The sequence below is a fragment of the Falco peregrinus genome, chromosome 1 (assembly GCF_023634155.1).
Source record: "Falco peregrinus isolate bFalPer1 chromosome 1, bFalPer1.pri, whole genome shotgun sequence".
NCBI lineage: Eukaryota > Metazoa > Chordata > Aves > Falconiformes > Falconidae > Falco > Falco peregrinus.
This window is the reverse complement of record NC_073721.1, coordinates 112,140,510-112,160,040: the sequence shown is the minus strand read 5'-3', so window position 1 is coordinate 112,160,040 and position 19,531 is coordinate 112,140,510. Positions and strand designations below refer to the sequence as shown.

The 19,531-nt window shown below is 38.1% G+C and overlaps 1 long non-coding RNA gene across 1 annotated transcript in view; it reads right to left on the bottom strand.

Moving 5' to 3' along the window:
- Nucleotides 1–19,531, bottom strand: part of LOC114010743 (uncharacterized) — a 38,282-nt gene that overhangs the window by 9,867 nt on the left and 8,884 nt on the right. The window contains exons 2-3 of the long non-coding RNA XR_008747856.1: nucleotides 7,322–7,401; nucleotides 3,065–3,195 (exon numbers count right to left, since the gene is read on the bottom strand). This is a non-coding gene — a long non-coding RNA (uncharacterized LOC114010743). The remainder of the gene's footprint in view (nucleotides 1–3,064; nucleotides 3,196–7,321; nucleotides 7,402–19,531) is intronic.

Here is a 19,531-nt window from a genome sequence, read left to right as displayed (position 1 = left end):
AGTCTTTGTTTCTATCTGAAATTTGCCACAATACAAAGGGCAGGTATTTTGCATGACCCATGAATTAGGAGTTTTGTGTCACCTTCAGAAAACCTCAGGAGGCTTGGGATACAACGTTATGCTGAGCACTACACATTTGCAGGTGCTGTGGCCACAAGAGACAATTACGATCATTCATTTTGACCTTCTGCAGTTTTTATAGAGGTCCATACCTCCCAATTTAACCAATACATAGTCACTAGAGTAGTAGTTTGATTTAACTACCTCAAATTATGGAAAGTTCACTGCAATCTAAGGTTCCTTCTCCTCAGTGTTTAAAATTTGTTCCTTACCTCTCATCTGAACCAGTTTAACTTTTGTTTTATGTCACCGGCTGTTGCTCTGCTTTCACCTGTGCCTATTGTTGGACTCTATAGCTCTATAGTATCTCCATGTAGACCCTTACACATCGCAGTCTATCAACTTTTTGCTTTTTCTTCGTAACCATCTTTAGTCAGGTATATATTTCAGAGCTCTATTCATTCATAAGTCCAGTATTTATAGTTTCAGAATTTGGATTATATCAATTAATCCAGCTTCTGGTGATCTGAATCACCATGCGATTTTTAAATGTTGGTTTCAAATTAAATATTTCCCTTGAAACTCCTGTGGTTCACAGTCACTTTACAGTTTTGTAAGGCCTGCTTATAAAATCAGTTCCTTCACACTCAGATGTATAATTAATATTGGACTCAATGGAAATATCCATTTTACCCAGGAATGGCAAGATCAGAGTTTAAACTAGCAGGCAATGCCAATGAAGACGTTAACCCTGAAAGAGCCAGCTACTGAGATTTTCCCTCTATTTCATGACTTGGCCTGTTTTTAAGTTAATTCCATTAGATTAGTTTTTTCATAGAATGCTATATATGGATTTGCTAAAAGATAAACTAAATCTGGACCCAATGCTATTAAGCTATAGAGTAATTGCAGTGGGATGGAACTTTTGGAGGTCATCTTGTGTAAATCCCCACTGACAGCAAGGTGAAGTTTGAAGTTAGATCCAATTGCAGTGGTAAATACAACCGTGAGTACAGGAAAAGGTTGAATGGTACCACATTCGCCTTCTAACATTACACATTCATTAAGGACATGACATACAAATGTTATGAGAGATTATTACAATAGGGATGTTGCTTTTATATTTTGCTAGGCATCTTCTCACTGTGCATCCTTAACATATATTTTGGAGCAAAGCTCTATCAGTCAATCTAAAATCAACATAAATTTGCATGCAAGTATACAAATGACTTTGAAGTCTTTTGTCTCATCAATGGCCTGAGACCTAACCCTTTTGTTTAAGCACATAATGTGCAACAAGTTCACTTAAAAGCTTTTCTTTATCTATATGCATTTGTATTGCATCTATATTCATTCTACTTTGTCAAAACGAATATGAAGAATTACTCTTCCCACTTTTGGAATGATCTTAGTAAAATTAGACAGCTGACAGAAATCTGTACAGTGATTATTTTTTTTTCTTTAAATATAAAATGCTGCTGTAACATTTGGTCTTCTGGTCTTATTCTTTATTTACTACAGTTTTTTGACATCTGTCCCTGTCTCTTTTCATCAAATATTTATCTGCAGCAGCTGAAAGAGCCTCATTTGTTTTAATTAAAAAAAAGACCACCAAGCTGGGATCACTTCCTTAGCTCTTCCATGGCTTGCAGAGACAGACAGTAGATCTTGTGAGGCTTTCCTGAGGGTGGCCCATTGACAGGCTTTCACCCCTCCCTATATCCTTTTCTTTTGCACCATGTTTATTTTTGGATAGAGAAATGTAATCAGAGCCACATTCCAGACAAAGAAACTTTTTACAGTTAACACGCATGAGAAAGGAGGAAGATCATGTTGTGTTTCGTTTAGCGTTTCATTGTAAGAAACCATTTTCTAATGTGTGGCTTCTGAAATGGAAATATCATTGCCACAGAAACAGAAATTGTCATAGCATTAAGGCCTTTAGTTCAGCATGCTAATATTGCCGCAGGCAGCAAGCACTTAAGGAAAAACTGTAGAAATTCAGCTGAGAAATATCCTACTGATTGAAAACATTTTTCGCACTTTTCCTCCCTAGCTGATATCTGCCTCATGTATTTTTTTGCCCAGTGTTGACTTAAGAAGAGGAAAAAACAAAGAACAAAGCAGCAACCTAAAATAACTCCTTTGTGCAAAGTTAGTACTCTAAGGTCATGGTACAAGCTGATGCCTATTGCTACTAAAACTGTTCTAGAGGGTGTTTGGGACATGTTCTCAGTTTTAGATGTCATAGACAAATAATTTTTGAGTGCACAGACAGACTTCTCATGACTTCTAGAGGTGGTGAGATGTCTTCTGGTCTCGGGCTCCCAATTCAGTTGCATAGCATCACTGACCGCTCTCAGCCATCTTGATTATCTTAGTTCTTATCAATGAGACAGATTTTTGAATTAGGCTTTTATATTTATTTGAGATGGAGGAGACTAATAAGCAAATCTTTTTTTTTTCATACCCCATTTTCACCTCGTTCTTCATCTTACATGAAAAGTAAAAAATAAAATGAGCCATCCCTGTGAATCACCAAATTAAAACTGTTATAGCCTCACTTGGCAAAAATTACCTTCAAAAATGATCCTATTTCAATCTCCTCTGGCAGTAAGTTACAGTAGAGTCATCCCATGCTTAGACAGATATTTCTTAGTTTGTTAGGTGCAAAACATTGACTAACTTTAAACCGAAACAATCTCTTTGTGGGTGTAATCTGTTTAAAACATTACGCTCTGGTAGTTGGAGTTTTCTGAATTCTGAAAAAACCTGTAAGACTCAAAGCCTGACAGTAATGTGTGCACCTTTTAGTTTACTTTGTAGGCAAAGCAGAAAGAAAGGTTGATGTGATCTCATGTATCACAAATTACCTCATTACAGCATCTACATAAGAAAATGGGTTCAGGTAAGGAAAGAAATATTTTCCCTATTATAATACACATATGCAACAGGCACACATATAGCACGTTTCAGAACATTTATATAAAAATTGCTGACTTACCAAGAGGTCAAAGGAGATTTTATCTCAGCATCTTTTCCAATTCACAGTATTATCTCCCATTCTGCAGGACACAATAATGTGGCACCATAACATTCTCATGTAGACCAGTTCTGTATTTGAGACGTGTAAAACTGACATAGAATTTTAAGGGCAAAGTTTTCAAAAGTAGACACATATATTAAGAGTACAAATTTAAATAAAAACTTGACCCCTAAGTTGTCGTGTACTGAAACCTATTATTTAAGTAACTTTTACAGACAATAATTTGCTATATTATAGTTATAATATTGTACTATGACTTTCTAAGATCTTGATATTGGCATAAAGGAAACTAATCAATTACATAACTTGGAATCAGAATTTAATCCTTTCCTTGAGAGATACTGAGACAGGAGACAGCACCATTGCTTAATCAATGGAACAATAGAAGGGCATTCAGGAATTTAGATTTTTCTTTCCAGCTCTGCCATTGGATTGAGGGTGACCTTCACCAAATACTGTTTCTACTCTGCAAAATGCAACTGTAAATTCTCTTTTTAAAAGCATTTTAAATGAGAAAGTACTGTAAAGTACCCTAGATTTGATGCCAATTGCTTACAAGGGTAAGTGAAATCAGAGTTAAACTAATTTAAGGGAGGCTTTATTATCTAGAAAGATTATGAGCTTGTCAAAAAGATATTAATTAAAGTCTGGGGACTGCTTGCCAGTGTCATTCTAAATTAATTGCTAATGGGTTACTCTTAAAAGTGGAGTGCAGCTGCAAGAACATCAGGCTCAAAGGAAACTTGATTTTGTTTATCATTCATTTTTACTTTGTTTAGCAAAGGATTTCTAAGTACCAAAGAAACCTGAAACTGTTTCTGGCAAGGATATTTTTGATTACAAACCTCTTTCTATAATCTAAATGGCAGGGTTCACACACTTACTGTAACCTTCTATACTTTCCTCTCTTTCTGTAAATCTCTTGAGAACAGAAAAACCTTTAGAACTGTGTCTTGTATATCTTTTAAGAGGCAAAGAAGCCAAAAAAGCCAACTGGCTTTTTAGAGCCAGTGGCACACAAAATGGATGGATTGACATAAAGTTAGCAGTGGTTCTGCTGACCCCCAAATCATGTGTGGTTGGTATCATGTTCTTTGGGGATAATAACTGCAGGTGAGAGCAATTCAGAACAGTCCAGAGATTTCTCCTGATTTCAAGGCCTCCAGTTTATAGTCATACTTAAGGGCACAGGCGTGGGAAGTGGTTCATACCCACTTCTGTCCCTATGTACAGGCTACGTGTTCTAGCTTTTTGTATATGAGTTTTGCTGCAATGTCTCACAGAAATAAGTGCCTCGGGAGGATATGTAGCTAAAGAAAGGCTGTGTTCTGATCAGACTTAAATCAGTGCATGTGGGGAATATTCTTTGAAGACAGTACAGTTACACTGGTGTAAAATGTGGGAAACTGGAACGTGAAGATTGCAACCCCTGCTAGCTCCCTTTCCTGTCGGTGACAGACTCTCCTGCTTCTGGCCCTTAGACAAGACTTAGTCAGGCTGCCTTTTCAGTCTAGGCATTCAAGGGGCTTTTGCAGGTACTTCCTTTCCAGTTCAACAGTAGTGAGCAGGCACCCACAACAGAGAAAAAAATCTATCCCACTGAACATCTGTTAAACTATTTATTTCCTTATTTTATGCTACCTGATAGCATAACCATTTTGTATCAGTCCCTGGGTTAAACAGAAACACAGATCACTGTTTTAAAGGAAGTTGAAGAGGTCTGTGCTACCTCAGACAGACATTTTTGAAATAGTTGGAGTTTAGTGAAAACATTTATTTTTTAGAAAGCTCTGTCACCAAAGAAGGAAGTGATAAGTTGTAACTTTTTTTATTCCTACAGTTTAAATTTGAAAATCTGAAACCTATCACTACATATAATCCTACTAATTCAGGTATGTTAAATCCTGACAAGATGGTCAGACCCAGAAAACACAGTTCTGGCCTTGTGGAAATCAGTTACAAAAATACCAGTTGATTTTAATAGATGCCAAAATTGTACCAAAGTGTTTAGTTGTTTTTTACCCCAGAAAATAAGAATATGATTTACACCTTCCCATATTGATCCTTCTGTTCAGACAGTCATGATCTTCATCATACTGGGACACTTCAGTGCTTTGGCTTTTATTTTGGATGCTGTCATTTTATATATACTAAGTAATATGGGAATATGGTGCTTTGAAGTGTTGATGACTGTTCTGTTAATGGCTTGGGAATACGGCTAGCACATCTGTCTCCATATTATTTGTGAACAGAATTCCTCTTCTGTTTGCTTCACAAAACTTGATGACAGAGTATTAGCAATAACTTTTGAAACTTTTTAATATACTAATTAAAAGTCATCTTCCTAATACTTATGAAACCATCTCAGGAAAGAGCAACATAACACTATTACATTAACTGTCTCATTTGAAATATCTGGTCTCTAAGCCTGTAGGTTCAGAACCCCCAGCAGAATTTACCAGCCATATCTGCTCAATATTGACGTGACAAACTTCATAGCATTTTTCTTACAAGGGATTTGAACCAGGACAAGGGCCCAAAGTTTCCCTCCCTATCTGGTAATCTATTTATCATTGTGTCATTACTTCTCTACTCATACACATGCATATATACATATAGGCAGCCTTTCTTGTGGTTTTCATAGCTGTATACGCAGTATGCAACATGCTGGACCAAGCAGGGAGAGCACCAGCAGCTGGAGAAAATTTTATCACAGAAACTTTCAGGAGCAAAGTAGTAAGTCTCCCCTGAAAGTGAGATAAATGAGAATGACAGAACAGCTTTCTGTGTGCCATGGGTGAAGCCATTCACTGCACTTGTTAGTGAATCTGCTATTGTACCGACAAAAAAAAGAGGAGGCCTATAGTCCAGCATGTTCTTTGGGACTCAGAGACACAGTTCGACCAAAGCAGAATGCTTTGACAACAGAGTATGTCTTGTAAGAATGCCATAAAAAATGTAGCTGTGCTTACTGATCATAATTTAATTCAGTAACAACCATACACACTGCAAGGTGAATGCTGTACAATGTTTGGTTGGTACCAGGATTCCTTTAGTAACACACAGGCAAGGAAGCTCAGTGATTCACAGACCATGTTCAGAGGGACTATAGCACTCATGGCTACATGAAAGTTGGCAACTGATTCTTGTGGACAAAAGTTAGTAAGTTCCTTAAAATTAAAACATGTATTAGAAAAGAAGAGAGGTCAGAGAAATACATTGTAACTCTGATTCATGAGAAGCCTTACTTTACTAGATGCTCCAGTTTAAGATTTCTAGGCCTCCCATCTAATCTTCTAATCCAATAATCCTAAAATCCAGCAATTAAAGAATGTTTTGACAAAGCAGCCAGAGGCTCATTCCTCTAATTATGCTGCACAGTTTAAGCTTCAGATACATAGGTTTACTCATGCAAAATATGCATGCAGTGCATCTGAACTTACTAGAATAATAGACACTTCTGCAAAATGCAGCCTATTAACAGCTTCATCGAAAATGAAACTAAATCAAGACATCTTATTGCCAAAGAAGAAAACTCTGGGGGAAGTGTTCCCTTAAGCATTTCTGTTTCCTTCCTGAGAATGAATACAATTATACCTCTAACACTAAGTCATATCTGAGACCAACAACATTCTTAAAAAATAGAATTTAATCAGCAGCTTCTAGAAATCCCTCTCGCTCTGTCATGTGGGTTGAATTCCTCTTTAAGCTCTGCCATTTTGCTGGTGTTTCCTGTCAGAAGGTGCAGAGTCTGATGATTCACAGTGAGAGACATTAAATGTTCAAGTACTGAAGCCATGGAGAAATTGGAAGCTTCAGTGTTACAGGGAATCTATGTTATATGTTGGTTAATTTAAGATAATAACCAAAATATTTCTGTATATTTTTCCTGTGGTAGAATTATACTCTATCAAGTATAATTAATATTCTTTCCTGCTCCACTCCTAGACATTAAATCATTCCTTTCTTTAATGAGCTGGTTTTATGAGAGGTATGAGAATTCACAGGCATCTGACTAACCTCCAGAAAATTTCTCCACCATAAAGGACCTGGGACACTTCTGAGGCAGCGGTTTGACAGCTTGCCATTTGCAGTCTTACCACTATATGCAAGATATATGCGCTGCTGGACCCAATCTATATGGCAAAACTTCCCACGCTTGGCCCACTCTCCAGAAAGATGTCCCAGTGACTAAGACCCACACAGATTTTTTACCTCATGCTCCACTTCATGTCCTCCTCATCAGTCTGCTTTGCTTGTCTAACTGCAGTGGTTCTGTGGGAGGATCCTTAGGGCTGCAGAAGAGAACAAACTGAAATCTGAAACAACTGGTAGCTGAAACTGCTGGGTGGCAGCATTTCAAGCACCGTGCAAAAAAAGTGTAGAATGAGGAAAAGGTGGGGTGAGAGGCAGCTTACCAGGCCTCAGATGATACCCAGCCTATTGTTTTACCCTAGCTGCAGCTGCAGATTCATGAGGATAGAGACTGGTGAATGACTGGCTTTGGAGTAGGGAAAAAAGTTACAGAGCAGGCCTGGGGGAAGCAAAAGCACTGCTGAACTTCTGAAGAGGAATGCAAAAAGATTTGTACTATTTGATAACAATGTGAGAGAACTCTGGAGTGTATAGGGTTTGCCCCAAAAGATGGAAGAGAAACTAAATGAAACATTGGACCTCTTGTAGCAGAAACCCAGAACAGAATCATAGAATCACTTTGGCTGGAAAAGACCCTTAAGATCACAGAGTCCAACAGAGCTGTCTTTTCAGAATTTTGAATTGGTTAAACATGAAGCCTGCACTATCACAGTCTGATACAGCATGTGTCTCCAGTAAAGTACGTTTACTAGCAAAACAAATTACAATATTTTCCTTGTGAGTTATGTTGACCTTCAACCTGGTAAGAGGATAAAATGTTAAAAAGCACAGAAATAGACAAAAGTGTTTTTTACAAGTGGAACCTTTTTAACAGAAAGACTATATCTGGGTGACAGGAGGGCTTGGCTGTTTTGTTGTTTGTTTTGGGGATTTAGCAGGGTAATGAACAAAGCAATTACAAGAAACAAAGATATGCAGCATTTGCTGTTGTCCCAACAATCTAGGGGAATTGAATCCACTGGCTGCCTGGAGTTCATTCTTGTAATCCCTTTATTAACCCTTTCATTCAATAAGCCCTCAGTTTTCCACAAGTAAAACTGCCATGTGTCTGTGCCCACATTTCTCTTTCATTTCTATGTTGGACAGGAATCCTTCTCTGTAGTGTTTGCTTCCTTTTAGCTGCAACAGTCTATTACCAGACCACGCACAGCTTTTCCAGTGTTGATGGCATTATTATTATTAAAAATACGAAGTACAGTGATATTATTCAAGGGACCACACTGAATCTTCCTTTCTTCCTAATGATCTCCCGTAACTTCCCTGACTTCTAATTTTTTTGTTATTTTATACATATTTTTCATAATCCTTTAGCCAGCAGCTAAGGAGTTAATTGTTTTTTATCATATATGTATTGTACAGGCTGAGGTGAAAGCCATGGCTCAGCAAAGTCTTGGCTAAACATGCTTATTATCATCAAACACTCACTCTAAAAAGGTGTTGCTATGCACCTGCTATTTTAATTCATATTAGGTTATTAAAATCAAAGTGTCAGAGCAGAAACAGAGCAGTGCTATGATCTGCTAGAAGACATCAAAAGTAGACAGGTTGTGAAGTCTGATATGGCTACTGGAGTAATGTCTAAATTTAGACTATTCTTTCTGTGTAAAATTTTCAGGTAATATCCTCAGCAGAGATACTGGCACTGAAGCCACTAACACTGTTTATATCAGCAAGATCTGGATCCATTTAGCTTGCATAAGACATGAATTACTAGCTTTTATGCAGTTGCCCTGTCCACTGTGATTCTCTGAAGAAGAGGCATGGAAGAAATAATTTTTGCAAGGAAAATTTGAAAAGCATTTTCCTCTTGCAAGGCACCCACCCTTGACCGCTGTTCAAAATACAATACGAGCTAGATGGGCTTTTGGTTTGACCCAGAACAGGTGCTCTTAACTTCTCATACATTCACTCTTTTCATCTGGAACAAAACCTGTTGTTTCTCTTTTGCTTCTACTCCCAGATACTTGGTAGAATTTGGTATGCTTTGAATCTACTCTCTATCAACAGAAGAACATGCATTTTGTTAATTATAGACTGGGGGATACAGTTAGCAAACTGGACACATCACACATTGATCAGGAGTTATTCCAAAAAGTACCGAGTGCCTGTTACAGTTGTATCTTGCAATGCTGCTGACATCCTGCTCCATGTCCCAGAATATGAGATAGCAGTATGTATCACCTCAGCTAGGGAAGATGAAAAAGAAAACATTGCTTATCAATAGACACGGACCAAACTGTTTCTCAGAAATCAGGTGACCAGAAACTCTGCTATAGCAACTCTAAGCCTCAGGAAAAAGGCTTGCATTAATTTTCATAATTTGAAGAGCACATAAATAGAGAATTTTAAAGGTTTAAGATCAGCAAAGAAGACATTTCAAAAGTACAGAAGTAACAACCAAGTGTCGGGATCCATCAGATGCTTAATTGCAATGAAAAAAAGAATGAAATATAAATGTCAAAGTACACGCAGAAGAATACCCAGGAGTATCTGTGACTACTTAGTGAAATAACTGAATAGATCAGATCTTCTTCACAAGTCTAGAAATTTTTCAGTATGCAGATGGTCTAGAATTCAGTGGAAACAAAAGTATCACATCATAAGTCAGTTGTTTAACATACTCTGTGTTTATATAAACTGTGGGTAGACATCGCATTACTGTAATATCGTGGTTGAGAAATCAGGCACTTGGGTCAGAAAATGCAGCACAGGTCAAACCACAACCATAATTCTTCCCTTCTCTTGCTTACGCATGAAAATACGAGATTGGATGTTCTACTGACTGATGTCAGGGGGCCGAGTGCACCGATAGGATTTAATGGCCCTGACCAGCATCGCCTGGGGCCTCTACCCACACTCTTGCCCAGCGGCCCTGGGCCTTCATTTAAGCTCAGCCCTGGACTTTCAGCCCCTACCTGCGCTATTTTTTAGGTGTGCCGGTGCTTGGCTATGGAACCTGCTGATCAGATCATCAGCTGAGCTGACTTCCCAGCTTCATCTCAGCCCTGCCTGTCGCTATGGTCCTGCCTGATGATTCTTGGGCTGATCCTGATGTGCAGACTGCCTGCCTGTCTTAATGTTGGACCTGCTTTGTTGCTGCAGACTTGCCTGGTATTTGGCCTTTTGCTTAACCCTTGCTGCCTCCCCTGAGTCTTCCCTGCTCTCTTGCTCTGGTATTGTAGAATGGGGCCCTGGCTGATGAGGTCTCTGCCATGCTGGCTGTAGTATCATATTTGGCTTCTTTGGCCAGAGATAGCCCTTGGTGTGCTCTGACCACTTATACTTTATGTTACCATGTATATTTTGAAAGAGTGAGAGTGTGACTTTCCTATAAAGTCCTAACCTCCCCAGCAAGACTTGGAGGGTAAGCCTGCATTCAGACTCTGCATTTAGAGATCACTGGTTAAGAGATGAAAATCAATTATTAAAATCTTACAACTACTGCAACAGTATGATAACATAATGCTAATGAACTGTACATGAAAACATGTGTCTTTAGGTAAAAAGCAACTTTCTCAATACGTTGGAGAATATCTAAGTGACATTTAGTATGAGACTTCACAAAACCGTTTTTATTGGTCTCCTAATATTTGGCTATCATTTTTTGGTTTGTTCTGTTTTCAAAAATTCTAGACTTTGGTTATGAAAACTGAGGTTTCTTTTGGCAAAAAGAAAATCAATTAATTGGCGGTTGTTTATAAACTTGTATCAGAAATACAAGCATGTTCCACCTCAGCTATTAGTTTTTCTAAGACCAACAGTTCCATAGAAAATATCAAGAAAAAGCTGGAGCATTTTCAAACTGATGAAGCATTGCATGCTTCTAGTCTTCAGTGATTTTAAAGACAGGAGGTGAAAAATTCTGGCATCTTAAAATTTGGTGGCTCCAGTTGATTTCAGAGAGACCAACACCTTACCCAATAGCTAAAGCAGAGGGACCATTCTGCCAAGTGAAATGTTTCCAGAGACAAAGACGACCAGTCAGGAGATGTCTCCTGGCAAGTCCACAAGAGAAACCTAACTGACAAAAGAGATACTGCTCAAAGGCACTCTCATGGACAAAATATGTGCTTACTTTGCACAGCCAAGGAAACTTCAAGTATTTAAGAGTTGGGGTGTGTGGAAATCTTAACCTGTTGTATGTTAGTGAGGTACAGCTAGAAAGCAACAATCAGTGGCTTTGGCATTAGCAGTGTGAAAGCTCAGGCTAGTACCTAAGCAGTCTCTAGTCTGTTAAAGTTCATTTGCCAGTTTCAAGATGAAATTGCAAAGACTTTTTCGGAGTTGGAAAAATTTGAAGTCAGAAGAGATTGGGGGGGTGGAGCATCAGAGGGGAAAAAATTGGTCTTTTGAAGTTTTATATGTAAGGAAAGACCTGGATTTGTGCCTTTAAAGTAAACTTTCCTAACATTACAAATCCAAAAAACCTCGCTGTGGCCAAAAGCCACATTGCATACACTTATCTTTGAGAGGAAGGGGGAGGGAGATCAGTTCACAAGCAGGAAATGGTTTCCAGGTGTCCCCCTACTCCAGTGCACAACTTGATCACTACAATCCAGTGATGCCAGGCTTAGTAGTCCCAGCTGTTTTGCTTCTTCTCAGAGATTTGGACTAATCGTGCATTATCACAGTCCTTCTCCTGGTGACAGCGTGTAACCCTGGCTCTGGAACTCTGCTTGAACTGCTTACAGGCTGTGGGTGATTGAAAAAGTTACAGGTAGGCCTTCTCAATCAAGTATAAGCATGTGGAAATAAGCAAGGTACATATGTATATGTCTGTGTCTGCATATGCACTCATGCCCATGTGTGCAGGAATTCAAACCACATCTGTTTCTGGAGCTGGACAACAAAATCGGCAACTCTGCTTCTTGGTGTGTTGTGGAAGGAAGTAACTGAATGTGGCACTCTTTCCATCCCAGCACTTTGTACAGCTGAAGAGGGAGAAAAAGATCTGTTCCATTTACTCTACCTCAGTGTTGGGGGGTTTTTGCTACCCATCCCCCCCACCCCCAACTGTAGAAATACTTTCTTGTTGGGTATTATGTTTTCATTTTTGCAAATATGGAAGGAAGAGCTTTCTGAAACTTTGTTCCAGCTTTAGTTAAGAGTATAACAAAAAAGTAATTAGCTTAGATATCTGACACAGAAAGAAAAGTTAGTTTTAAGAAGTATTGTTTAAACATTCCCTTTTGGCCTTTTTTTCCTCATGCAAAAGTTTGAACTCATAGCATTAAGCAGACAGAGAAGTGCTGCTATCCATTCTATTACATTATCTACATCGGTAGAGACCATGTCATGATGCACTAGAAAAGTGTCCTTTTATTTGCCAATGAAGTCACATTCCATGCTGACTAACTTTATTGTTTTCTGGTTAACCAGAATCAATTCAGCAGGGAATGTGACATATGGTGGGGAGAAATAATAAAGAAAACAAAAAGTAATTTTATTTTGATTGAATATATAGTGCCACAAAATAGTGAGCATTTACTTGGCTGCAGAAGCAATGAATATTTGCATTCTCAATGCTGATGAAAACTTCTCCATTGCTGTCCCAAGAGATACTGTTTTCACTGTGTTCTCTGGAGGACCATTTTGAATAAAACTCTTAAGGTCTGTATTCAAGTATAAAAATTTTTTATGACTAGTTTCTTTTTAAAGCTGAATGAAAGTATAGCAGTTCCTTAGCCTGGAAAAGGCTTTCTCAAGATACAATAGCAGCTTTCCTGGGCAAAAGGATGAACAGATTATTGAGAACTTTAACTCTTGCATGTAAATATTTTTTTAAAAAAATCTGTCTTGGAAAAAAGCAGTCTGAACAGCAGGAATTGGCACTATACTTTTTTATGTCAATGTGAAAGGCAAGACCAGTGGTATTACAGCAACCAGCACCTCCTGTACTTAGACTATGTCTGTAAGACATGGAATGGTAATTGTTACAAGCCGGTATTGTGAAACTTATAAACAATTATTTAATGTGACATATTAGATCACAATATATTAGACATATAAGGAGTCAAGCAACCACCTTCTCTTCTGTCATTGTTTTCTGACAGTAACTAACACCCTGATGGTACAATGCTCCTATATCATGTATGCTGAGTACACCAGCACTCTACATCTAATTCATGATTTTGTGAAGCTCTGAGACGTTTCTGCATTGAAGTAGGGTCATGCTTCTGTTTTAATCTTTTCACTAAGGCTTTTAATATTGTAACTTTTAATCTTTATTTTTCAGTATGTGAGAAACTCTAAAAAGCTTGAAGCTGTAGTCCACCAATTCTATTGTCAAAACAGGAAAACTATATGACTCTGTATATCCAAAGTTTTATTACCTACCTTTTTGCCTAACCGCTTAGCTTCTTCCCAGATATGACTGTTTCAAAATGAAGTGTAGTACTCCCGCACCATATGTTCAGATGCGCCAAGGGAGAAGGGAGTTGTTTTTCAATTGGCTCACTGTTTTTTAATGAGACAGAGGACTTGTGACCTCAGTGCATTGTGGCTGATAAATGGTAGTATGTACCCACACATACTTACAGAAAACCTGCAAACACAAATGAGTCGTGGGTAATCTCTAGCCTTTACTAAGGAAAGGCAATCTTGTGGGCAAACACTTAAGCAGAAAGCTAATGCTTAATAGTATGTGATTTTAAACTGCCAGTGCACAAGCCTGTCAACATTTATTTCCAGGTTCTCTGATCCTCTTTATTAGTTTCCTGTCTTGCTTTCATCTTAACCAAGTCACAGAAAGATTTGATTTTATTTTGTTAACAAATATTCAATTTTTCTCTTCAGATTTGTCTGTATTTCTCAAAGATCTGAACAGGTTAAAAATGTTGTTTGTGCAGCTGAAGGTAAAGTATGCTCTTAAATAAAAACTTATGTAACTTATACAGAATAATATCACATGCTAGACCATTATGCTAGGATCTGATCAGATAAGTAAGCTTTGCCTTCATTAAAGGATTTAATCTTGATTATACTCAGGGCAGGCTCTAAATAACAACCCTGGAGTTCTCCTCTAAAGGATCTTTCATGCTCTGGTCTGGAGTTTTTCAAATAACTAACACTATTTTTTGAGAAATCAAAAGCAAAATTTTTTTCCCCTCTGTTTTTTAAAAGTAACAGGGTGATGACAGAAAAACTTCCCCTTGGCTCTCAACTGGGAGTTATAAATACCCAAAAGCTAAATCCTAGTCTGGGTTGGGTTTTTTTTATTTTATTTTATTTCTCCAAGATCTCTTTTCTGGAGATGTGTTTGAGCCTTAGATCTCTTGCTTGCATTGCTACAGAACTGATGAAAGTCTGAGATCTCAATCAAAGGCTTAACAAAACAATAATCCTCTATTGCCCTAATTCTTCTCTGAAACATCTCTCTCTGACAAGAACAGTCCTTAAGCTTTTACATCTTTTTCTGCTTAAAATTACTTTCCTAATTAGAAGGAATTGTTTCCTTACCAAGTCTTTGTGCTTGAAGAACAGTGTATTTATGGGAAAGCATCTCTCAGGCTCTTTAGTTCTCTGCCCTCAAATACTGTGGCAGTGATGACTGTCATCATCAACTCTACGTCCCCCCCAAACGCCAACTTCCTTTTTAAACAAACAGAATCCAGTAACATTCTTCACAATCAGCCCAATTTCATTTGAAGCAAAAATCAGAAATAGCAGGAATAATCATGAATCACACAGATTTCATGCTTAGTGTAATCACTCTCAAGCACAACATTATAATTTAAAATTAATTCTCTTTCCCGGATATATTTACTTTCTATACTTCCATGCTAATCCTGATGGAATTTTTAGACACCGTATTTAACAGGAATTAGAATCAGAATGTGTGAATGCAGTGTAGGTAGAATTAGTTGAATATTAGACATTAAGTAGGGAATGAAAAACAGATTTCCATACCAGAGGATTTGTTTAAAATTTTTTCCCACTCAGCAGCTGCTCATGCTTACAGGTGATAGAGGCCCCCTTTCTAGAAAGTACTTATGCAGAAACAGAATCAGTAGCTTCACATATCTGAGTGATTCTGCCTACCTAAGTTGGACATGAGTTCAGATGCCATCCTGACTAGGCTTCAGTCCTAATAAATATACCTGCCAGCAAATTTTAGTGTGCTAACTGCTGCCATGGACTATGGTAATGGAAAAAGTTTCTGACAAGCTGCAAAAAGATTTGGGAAGGTCAAGAAGAACCTATTAAAGCAGTTGAATTTGAGTCCAACTGGATACAAAATAATTCAAAATGAATGACATGACTTTATTAACTAGTGTGGTTTGGAAGAGCACTGGAATGAAATTTGTTAGTGCCTCTACAAGGAAGTATGCAATATGATGTGATGATGGCCAAGGCTTGTGTGACTGTGGTTGTTACACCACCTAGCCAGTAGGCATGACTGCACCTGATTTGGCACTCTTCAGAAGTGGACAGAAATAGCTGTTCAGACAGCTGAATGTCTCTTCCTATGCCTGTGAATGCCATTGTTTAAATCTGAGAGGAGTGGTTGAAGCTGGAGTAATGATCTCTTGCATCTGCCAGTAACCCAGCTTAGAGAGGCCACCACAGTTTCATGACAATGTCTTAAGTTTATCTCCCCTGGATATGGATGTCTGGGAGTGGACCATTTTTTCTTCATTCAAATTCACATCTCAGTAAGGATACTGCAATCACAGAAAAAGCCCATAAGTTGGGAGTGATTAAAAACAATTTGGAGACTTTCATATGACACATTCGTGAAAAATCATGCCACTGAGCTGAGACTGTAAGTAACTAAGATAATGAGGTTACATAAAGCAATGAATATCACTACAAACATTTTTAGTGCTGTCCTATTGAATAAGAAGATGGCATACCATAAAAAATTAATAAAACAGGGGTTTACAAAATATCTCTTTCTCTCATCTAGGTAACCAAATGCAACAGGTTATTAATCAATCTAATGACTAAATAGTTAAATGAATTACAATATCTTCTTACTATATTCACTAGGTCAAATAACTTTCTTTTCCAGACAAATACTTGATTATTAGTTGGTGATAGAAAGAAAGTTTCTGCATACTTTGGGCATACATCATATATTCAATTTAAAGACAGACAAATGTTCTGGGAAATAATGTTTTTATTCTGAGGGTACTTTCCTACTTCTAACAGTGAATTACTCCTAAGATTGCCTCTGAAAATCCTTGAATGCATGGATTTATACCCTCAAACTCAAGAGGTTTTTTACTATGGCAGGTGCTACTTACACCCTCCTTTTGACATAAGAAAATGAACATAGAATGGATTGGTTTTGTTTCCTTTGTTATTGGTCACAGTTCTATGAGGGAGTTATATTTCTGACTGAGGTCTGAGATATATATCATTAATGAATACAGGTGTCTATGCTTTAACATGGTCTTCTAAATGAAGGGTCACCCTAGCAGCTAGAATAGTTTCACACATATGCCTTTGGAACATAAGAGAAAGCAGAGGAAGGATTCATCTTTCTCATAGTCTGAGTATGCTAGGGGCCAGAAGCTAGCAGATTGAGAAAAGAAACTTGTGCATCTGGACTACCAATAGGATCACAACAGAGAAGTGCCGAACTGACTTGAAAACTAACAAAATCTGTGAAACAGATCTGATCTTTTGAAAAGCCAGTGCAGACCTGCAGAAATGACAGAGCAGAGAGGCCATGCTGAAAACTCCAAGTGCAAACTGACTACATCATCAGCAGTCATGGCAATGGGAAAACTTTCTGGATTGACAATAAATAAGCCGATCGGGCAAAATAAACTCAGCTGCTTCACAGGTCCACATGCAAACTTGGAGGAAGCTGAAATGCACAGCAGAGACAGCTGGCTGTTCCTGAGGGTGGGCCAGCTGCCAGGCAGCTGTGACAGGGGGAGCCAGACTCAGTAGCCACCCCTTGATGACCTGGGCTACCCTGGGATTGACTGATATTCTTTATTGGGAAGGTAGAAGTTGAATATACTTTGTGCAAATAGCCATAGATTTTGTTAATCATTATTTAAATATATCTATACAGCCAGTGTCCCACAGTCTGTTGTTTGTATTCCAAAATAATCAAGAGCAGAAGAACCTCTCAGTAAGAGCACAAGAAAAGGTTTAATTAATTTTTTCCCCCAGAGGGAAGCTGGAAATGAAACTCTAAGCAAGAGCTTTGAGAGGTGGTTATCTTGCCAAAAAGAATCATAGATATTGACACTGATCCTCTTTTCTGCCAATTTAGAAATTTTGGTTTTGAGCTTCTGCTGTGATGATTTTTTTTTTAAAAAAAAATTCTAATGTGATTGACTGTTTATTTTCTAAACGTTTAATGCCTCCACTAATACTCTAGCTTCACATATGGAAAAGTGCATGTCTGGATCTGGCGGGTCATACTTTAAGGACCCATTTCAAAGACAGGCTAACATTCTGATCACAAAAGAAGACTGTCAGAGCCACTGCATAAGCACAGGTCAGCACATTTGCAAAATGAGATATTTGTCTTTTTTCAAAGATTAGGGGTATCTCTTCAGTGAAGTGTTAGAAGACACGTAACTGCAAACACTGCCAGCTGCCCCTGCTATTGCAACAAAACTAAACAAATATTTTCATTGTACTTAGACAAAGAAACATCACTGACACACACACACCCACACCATTCTCTTGTTTTGTTACAGGGTGTTATAAAACAGGAGAGCACAAAATATATATTAGGGTGCCATCTCTCCTAACATTCCTGGATTTCAGAAAGGAAAAGATGAGTGTTTCCACATATATTGTTTTTTCACTGTAGTGAAAAGAATGAAAATAATTTTCAGTATACAGAGTGTCTGCACCTGGGGCCTAAATGAAGGGAATGAGGTAAATAGTTCCAAGTAATTAATGTAAATGGCTCAGAGGGGCCACAGAAGGAAAGGGGAGTTTCTCTAGTTTAAATGTTTGCATTCATGCTTTGCCTAAAGCAAAACAAGCTATCTGTCTTCTGGTTTGCATTTTCCCAACGAAAGCTTCCATTTGTCTTATTGTCATTCCAACATGTGCATCATTTACAGCTTTCACTGCTTGAAATATGCAAGTACTGTACAATGCAAGATTTCTTCTCTGAGCTTTTAAGATTTTCTAGAATTGTAGAGTGGGTTTTAAAAAGTGAACCACTAAGGGCAGATCCAGTTTAGAATGTGTTGGGTGATTTTTGTAAATGGCTACAGGTCAGAGGCTTTGGTACTGTGGTTTTGCTGTGCAGTGGAATCTCCACCCCAGAATGAAGTGCATTGCCTCTTTTCACACTTGCGGGAAGAGGGTCCACCACAGAAATTACCAAAGCTGATAGGCTACATGCAGATTGGCCATTATTAAAGACTGAAGAAAGGGTGATGGGTCTTGAGTTCCATCGGTTTCTGACATTCTGATCCTTTAATGTGAGCTGTAGAGATGTGAAAATCTCCAAAATACATTTCTGAACTCTCTCCTAGAGTTAGAAATTTATGCCAACCTTTTCTTACAAAGCAAGGGAGTAAAAGTATTATCTGTTTTTCTAATAGCTCAGGGAATAGAGGATTAGTGATCAGAGGAAGTCTCTGTTCAAGTCTTAACACTTACAGAGGTTATTAAATTTGCATTTCTCCCATTTTTAGAACCTCAGTACAAGGGATGTGTAGGTGAGACACTTCTAGTTTCTCCTATGGAAGTGAAAACACTGCCCACCAGAAATACTGTGATAAAAAGAAAATTAAGTGTGACTATTTATCTTAGTGTACTCATCAAGGTTGGTTGTTCAAATTACTATGAGATATGAGAAAAACTCCTTGTCTTCAGCCTATCATTGTGTTCCCCTGTTACATGACTCATATCAGAAATATTTTCCATCCTTAGACTGCAGGCATTATCATTTCTTCTATTGAAGAGAATTGCCTGATGTGTGGGGATAGTTAATTTTGCCAGCTCTCACAAAGACAGAATTTCATTTGACTATTTGCATGGCAAGCCTGCAGTCACAGTCCTAGCTAACATAAAGTCCCCTTTGTATGATACAGTGTACAAACATGCTAAGGGACATGCCCTAACTTGCAAGTTGATAGAGTGATGAATTTGATGTGGAAACTGGAGATGAACAGGCCAGTAGAGCTGTTGCAAAAGGATGGCAAAGAGTCACAGCCTTTGTGACACCCTCATATATAATAAATATCTTCTGTAGACCTGGTCTGAAATAGGGTTAATTTTATATGACGTCTGGATCTCAAATGAGTGACCACTGGTGAAAGTCCTATTATCTGAATTCAT